At 41.0% G+C, this 7,016-nt stretch overlaps 1 non-coding gene across 1 annotated transcript; it reads right to left on the bottom strand.

Moving 5' to 3' along the window:
• Positions 1-6,446: 6,446 nt before the first annotated feature.
• LOC120281155 lies at positions 6,447-6,554 on the bottom strand. The gene has a single exon (XR_005542505.1). It is a non-coding gene; the product is annotated as a small nucleolar RNA R71 (small nucleolar RNA).
• Between the last annotated feature and the right edge of the window lie 462 nt (positions 6,555-7,016).

The following is a 7,016-nucleotide window of genomic DNA, read 5'->3' as shown; positions in this document are numbered from 1 at the left end:
AAATCAGCCTTATTAATTCCTACCTCAAAATCATCTCAAAACTCCTAGCTAACTGTATAGGATGGGTCATCAACAATCGAGTAGACCAAACTTAAACGACATTCATAGATGGAAGAAGTATTGCAAATAACATTATGGCAGCTGATAAGTACTTGAGTGAATATATTTCTTTGTATATTTTACATCCATTGAGCATCATTTTTATCATATTTTATGTCTCATAAATTGTATTTGGTGTCCCTTTGTGCAAATAGGGTTGTGAAGGCTTTTAGAGAGAAAAAGAAGCAAAGAGAGGTCATGAAGACACAATTTGGGGGTCTTTTACTCGATATAAAGATCAAGACACAAGCGGTACTAATACATATGTTGGTGTGTGCAACCTTCCGAAAGAGTTCAAGTTAAATTGTGAGTTGGAGGGGCACAAAGGCAGCCACATTCCCATGTCCCAACTTGTGCGAAGATTTCAAGAGCCTTTCCAATGATGTTTAGTCGAGAAGAACCTACATGACCTTGATAAGTTCTTGTGTATTAATAATACGAAGTATTCTTTTCTTACATTGAGCATTACCTTTCTCAGATTTTATCGCTTATGCATGTGTTTTTGTGTTCTTCTGTGGATATTGGATTGTTGAGACAATAGTGGAAGAAAGATACCAAAAGTAGATCATGGATGCATTCTGTTGATGAAATCTTGGAGTGAACAAATGCGAAGACACAAGTTGTGCGTGAAGACATGAGAGTGTATGCCAACCTCCATTGTGCTCAAGCGAATATATAGTTTGAAGGAGCACAAGGGCAGTCACACTCATGTGTTCCGACTTGTGCGTTACTAGCACGATCTTCATCAATGTGACTTTTATTGAAGAGACAACACAATCTACCGCATGGATGTGTGCCCTTCGTGTGGCCTCAATGAAAAGTGTGAATTAAGAGTATTTTGGTGAAGTATTGCAACAGCACTGCAGCAAAATACTGTAGTAGTTACTGCTCAAAGCTCACAGAAATTGAATTCCTGGACATTCACACGGGTGTGTGGAAATTCCACACGCCCGTGTGGATGCCCGATTCCAGTCTTATTTAAGCCATGACTTAAGACGTTTCAAAGGATTTTTTCCTCATCTTTTCCCAACTTTGGAGGCACTCGTAGTTATGGTTTGGAGAGGCTTTGACAAGGTTTTTGGAGTGCTTCTATGGCCTTTAACACAGTGTTTCTTCGGAAGATAGTTATTGGGGGAGCTTTTGTCGGCATCGATTCGACAGGTGTGCCCTAGGTAACTCCGCAAGACCATCAATATGGAACACGAGGAGGTTTTACTTATAGATTGCATGCTTTTACATTTGATTTCATTATTGATTGTATTTTGCTCCATGTGAGCTAAACCCCTAGTGGGTACTTGGACCTGTAAACCCTATTATAACTTTGTTTCATTGACCTATTATTATGTTTTCTTTAATTGATGTTTTAATTGAGTTCCAATCTTGAATGCTTGTGGAAGTGATTTTCCCTTAGAGTGATACTAGGGTTGAGAATCCATCTTGGTAATCCTTATGGATGAGTGACACACCGTGAGGGTTAGACAAAGCTAGATTAGAGAAGGTTGAGACGGTGAGTCGAGAGGTAGCAGAAAATTCCCTTTCCTTCCGATGTGATTTATCCTACCCCTGTATTCCAAGAGTTTTTTGTGGTCGCAATAGAGTAAAGAGTGAAGAGAGGAACTCCGCTGGAGCTTAATTGCGCAAGCAATAGAGTGAAGCGTTGAAGTAATCCTTAATGCTGGGGCTTAATTGTAACTAGGGGTCTTTAACCTGGACCAAAGGATTAGATCTATATGAGGGAATAGGGTTTATCACTTGGAGTCCCTAGAGCTTTAAGAAACCTTGCATAGTGTGAGGCTTCAAGAGTACTCCTTTCCGCCGAGACATAGTATAGGGTTAGTCACGGTTGACCTTAGGTTTCGGACCGTGTATTTTAGGATTTCCACGACTCATTAAACATCAATTAGGAGATATAATGATTGGTCCTACACTTGAAGCAATAGTCCTAGGGTGAACAATGTCCAGGTGCCACACTTTGTATCGATTACCTCTGCTATCATTTTATTGGGTCTTGTTCTTATTCTTTTTATTTCTATTTTCATTGATAACATTAAGACCGCTTTTAAATCATCTTCATCATTATTAAATAGCAATTCTTGTGTTTCAAATACACCACTTTTGAATCATCTTCATCATTATTAAATAGCAATTCTTGTGTTTCAAATCACTATTCCCTGTGGATACGACTACCCACTCACCAGGGTAGTTTATTACTTTGACAACCCGTGCACTTGTGGTACACACACGCAAGGGGTGTGTCAGACCTACCACATGGGCTGACAAACCCCTTTACGTGTGTGTACTGCAAGTGCATGGGTCGTTAAGGTAATAAAAGAGAAAAGAGAAAGTAAGAGGGATAAAGAGAGCTAATTCATGGTAAGATGGGGTACTCACCCTAGGACTATCGTTTCAAGTTCAAGACTAATATTATGTCTCCTAATTGAAATTCATTGAGTCGTGGAGATTCAAAGACACATGGTCCCAAACCTAAGGTTAACCTTGACTAGTGCTTTACACTATGCCCTAGCGGAAAAGGGATATTCTCGACTCCTCACACTATGTAGGATTGCTTGAAGCTCTAAAGATTACAAGTGATAAACCCTATTCCCTAATATTGATCTAACCCTTTGGTCCAGGTGAAAGACCCATAATCACGATTAAGCCCGAGGACTAAGGATTACTTCAACACTTCACTCTTTTACTCATATAACTATGCCCTAGTGGAGTTTGTCTCTTAGCATTTCACTCTATCGCGACCTCAAAGTACTTCACTCTATCAAGAACCCACAGTGATTTGCTACGAGAGAGTACTTTACCAAAATACTCCCGAATTCATTTTCTTCATTGAGGCCGCATAATTGGACACACATCTTATGTGTTCTCCGCAAGTGCACGGGTCACACACAAGTAATATAGTGGTACCCCTTCAAGGGTAGGGTTCTCGAACCACAGGGACTAGACTAAATATACTTACTCAACACTAATCTCTAATGATGAATAGATTGGTGATAAGATTATTATAAACTAAAAGAGAGAATAAAGAGATAAAAGAAAAGTGGAAAGATGAAGATAAAGGACAATTGGATTAAGTGTCAACAGTAAGAGAACATGCCTTGTGATGTTTCCTAATAACTTAGTGATGCTCACTTGCTCTCATGGTTTACCAGGTACATTCTCAGGCTCTAGTGTGTGCTCAAAAGCAATATTATAGCTAAGGCTGTCAAATATGTTGAGTTTTGCAAAGATAACTATGGGTTTATGCTCACCAAGTTATGCCATTCCCTAAGGCAATAACAACTGTGACAATCCACCATCAAGTTTTATCTAAGCAACTGCACAAATCAAGCATTTTAAGTTTTGTAATACAAGATTTAACACAAGAACCAAAAGGACTACGTAAATCATGAAGAGTAGAAGTGTTTAAAGTGTACAAAGTGACAAAGTTCCCACCTGGGGCACCATGGTCAGCTAGCCCCTCTTGGGTGCGTACAACATGGAGGAGATAACACTAGATCTAAAGAAAAAAGACATGGCTCCCTTCTCTTTGAGATTTGCCTCCAACGTCGAGCTCCGTGTGTCAGAACCACTTCCCTTGTGCCTCCAACTCGCTCCTTAATGCCTTAGAAATTGTGGATAAGCTGTGTCTTTGCTCTCATCAATGTCATCCAGGTGGAGAAGTAGATCCCAAAACAAAGATAGAGAGAAAACCCTAAAAAGCTGAGTTAAAATGAGAGGATTCGGGCTCAACACGGTGCAGTGTAGGGAGCGTGTCCGAACCATGTCATATCGAGGAGAGCCAAGTGAAATTGAGTGTCTCACTGGAAAAATTCGATGGAAGGGACATGGTCATATCTTGACCGTCAATGATGTGACGAGGGATCGTGTCGGGAGTACTCGATAAGTGCTTGAGTAGACATATTTTTATATATGTTTTACATGCATTGAGCATCATTTTTACCTGTGGTTTATGTCTCATATTGTGTATTTGGTGTTCTTTTATGCGTATAGGTTGTGAATGCCTTGAAGAGTAAAAAGGAAATAAAGATAGGCTATAAAGACACAATGTTGGGAGTTCTTGTTCAATTCAAGGACCAAAATACGAGAGGAGTTCATAAAGGTAGAGATGTGTGCCAACTTCCAAGAAGATTGAAGTCAAATCACTAGTTGGAAAGGCACAAAGGCAGTCACATCTTCATGTTCCTTCTCTTTTGTGAAGATTGCAAGACCTCTCAAAGATACGTCGATGAAGAAAAAAGTTTTTATAGCCTACCACATGTATGCGTGTGCCCGGACATGTGGCCTCAAGAGAAGAGTATTTGGATCGCGTTTTGTGAAAGTACTATAGCAATTTAACCGTAGCAATTCAATCGAAGTAGTCTTGTAGCAAAGTTGCTATTCACGTCAGCGTGGAAATTCCACGCGCACGCGTGAAAAATCCATACCACGGGCGCTGAGGGCACGTGACGGCGCGATTTTTGGGCTTTTAAATCGGCCGTTTGCCCTATTTTTGGAGGAGACTTTTGGCGAGGGTTTTTCTGCGAGCACTTTGAAGGCAAGGCGGCTAGGGTTTTTGGACGAGGTCTTCGGCGATATTGGTGGGCGTCCATCACCAACTTTGATCGATCTTCTCTCCGTCATAGCAAAGAGGGAGCCTTCGGTGACCTAGCTTCGGAGAAGGATTCTTCAAGACGTTGGGCGACCCATCAAGGCCATCATCACGAATTTAAGGGGGTTTTATTTCATGGCTTTCATTGCTTTTTATTGTAATAATCATTGTTTTGTAACTTGCTCCATGGAGGGCTAAACCTTAGTAGGTATTTGGGCATGTGAACCATAGGATTTATGTTTTTGTAATGATTTTCTTTATGTTTCTATTAATTCGAGTTGATTTGAGTTTTAACCTTGTATTCCTATTGCTTGCTTGTTTAATTAATCCTTGAGGTTGATTGGATTTGCATGATTTGTTACTTTTGATGTGAGAGAGGTCTCCATTAGAGTTAGAACGTCAAGGTTAAAGAGGGTTGAAAGGGTGAGTCATGAGATAGTGGAGTGTCCCTCTCCCTTCCGATTGAGTGTTTCCTATCTCCGTATTCCCTAAACGCTATGCAACCATATTTGGTGTGAAGCGTGAGATTGAGAGATTTCTCCGCCGGGACCTTAGGGGGTTAGAGATCCTTCAGCCGGGAATTAGGGTTGGATCTATCCTTAGTAATTGGTTTCACTCTTAGGTGTCCTTAGAGCGTATATGCGGTCAGTATGGGGTGTGAGGTGTTGAGATTGAGTGATTTCATGCCTGGACCTTGTAGGGACTAGTACCCGGGTGGCTTGGAGGCAAGAACCTATTGTTCTTGGATTACCTCAACTCATTAGACTCGGTTTAGAAGCATTTAGTGAATCATGATCTTCATGTTAGATCCTAGGGGAGCATTTGCTCGGGATACCTCATCTTTATTGATTGAGATCTCCTTTACTCGTTTTTCTTGCTCTCTTGCTTGCTTATTAATTCTTTTGCAATTAGTTCATTTCATCATATCCATTGATTTTCGACTAGATAACTAAGAATTGGTTAATACTAATACTACATTCCTTGTGGATTCGACTACCCACTCACCGGGGTAATTATTACTTAGACACCCTGCACTCCCGCGGTACATACGCGCATATTCGGACGTGTCAAGTTTTTGGCGACCGCTGTCGGGAAAGGGATATTAGGAACCCTAAGACTTTGTTACTTTAGTCTTTCACATTTTCATTTTTCTATTTCCACTTCACTTATCTCTTCCGCCTTTTCTTATTGTTTCTTTTCATTGATTTCAGCTACAGGTTATGACCCGAGGGAACCCTTCGACATTGGTTGAAGAGGATCCTGAAATTGAGCGAAGAATTCGTAGAAGGGGCAAGGAACCTGTGTAGGAACAGAATTTTCCAGTTGAAATAGAGGTTGAAGAATCTGAGAATATGACAGAACAAGGGGGGCAACCAAGAACACTCTCAGATTTTGCTAGGCCTACAATTCGTGGGACACAATCGAGCATTGTTAGGCCACCGGTGGCAGCCCAGAATTTTGAGTTAAAGCCGGGTTTCATTCAAATGGTTCAACAGTCCGCACAATTTAATGGGTTATCGGATGAAGACCCAAACATTCATATTGAAAATTTCCTTGAAGTTTGCGATATGTTGAAGATCAATGGGGTCTCGGATGATGCAATCCGTTTGAGGGCTTTTCCATTCTCATTAAAGGGGAGAGCCAAACAATGGCTTCATTCATTGCCAAAGACCTCGATTCACAACATGTAACAAAAATGGCCGAGGCTTTCCTTGCAAAGGTCTTTACCTCAGGAAATCGGCAAAAACTTCGCAATGAGATATCATCATTTGTTCAAATGGAGCTTGAATCTTTATTTGAGACTTGGGAGCGATTCAAGGACCTCTTCATGGAAGTGTCCACAACATGGGTTCCTCGAGTGGATGGTTATTCAATCATTTTACAATGGGTTGAACTCGAGTAGCAAACAACTTCTTGATGCACAGCAGAGGAACATTGGGAAACAAGACTCCAGAAGAAGCCCGACAGCTTAATTGAAGAAATGGGTTTGAATAGCTACCAATGGAATGTAAGAGACAAGAAAAAAGTGGTCGGACTCCATGAGATCGACGCTAGATTACATCCTTGGCAACCCAAGTAGAAGCAATCGACCAAGAAATTGGACACTTTTGACTTCATCAAGGGTAGCCGCAATCACAAGTTATGATGGTTGTGGAGGCTCACATATGCCGTTGGATTGCCCTATCTCGATTACAACTTCAGCCCCAAGTGAACAAGTAGATTTTTGTGGGCAATTCGATAAGAGGACAAGGTAATCCAGTAGCAACACTTACAACCAAGGGTGGAGAAACCTCCCAAATCTCTCATGGGGCAA

This window comes from Dioscorea cayenensis, chromosome 2 (assembly GCF_009730915.1).
Source record: "Dioscorea cayenensis subsp. rotundata cultivar TDr96_F1 chromosome 2, TDr96_F1_v2_PseudoChromosome.rev07_lg8_w22 25.fasta, whole genome shotgun sequence".
Lineage (NCBI taxonomy): Eukaryota > Viridiplantae > Streptophyta > Magnoliopsida > Dioscoreales > Dioscoreaceae > Dioscorea > Dioscorea cayenensis.
This window is presented reverse-complemented; position numbering and strand designations above follow the sequence as displayed.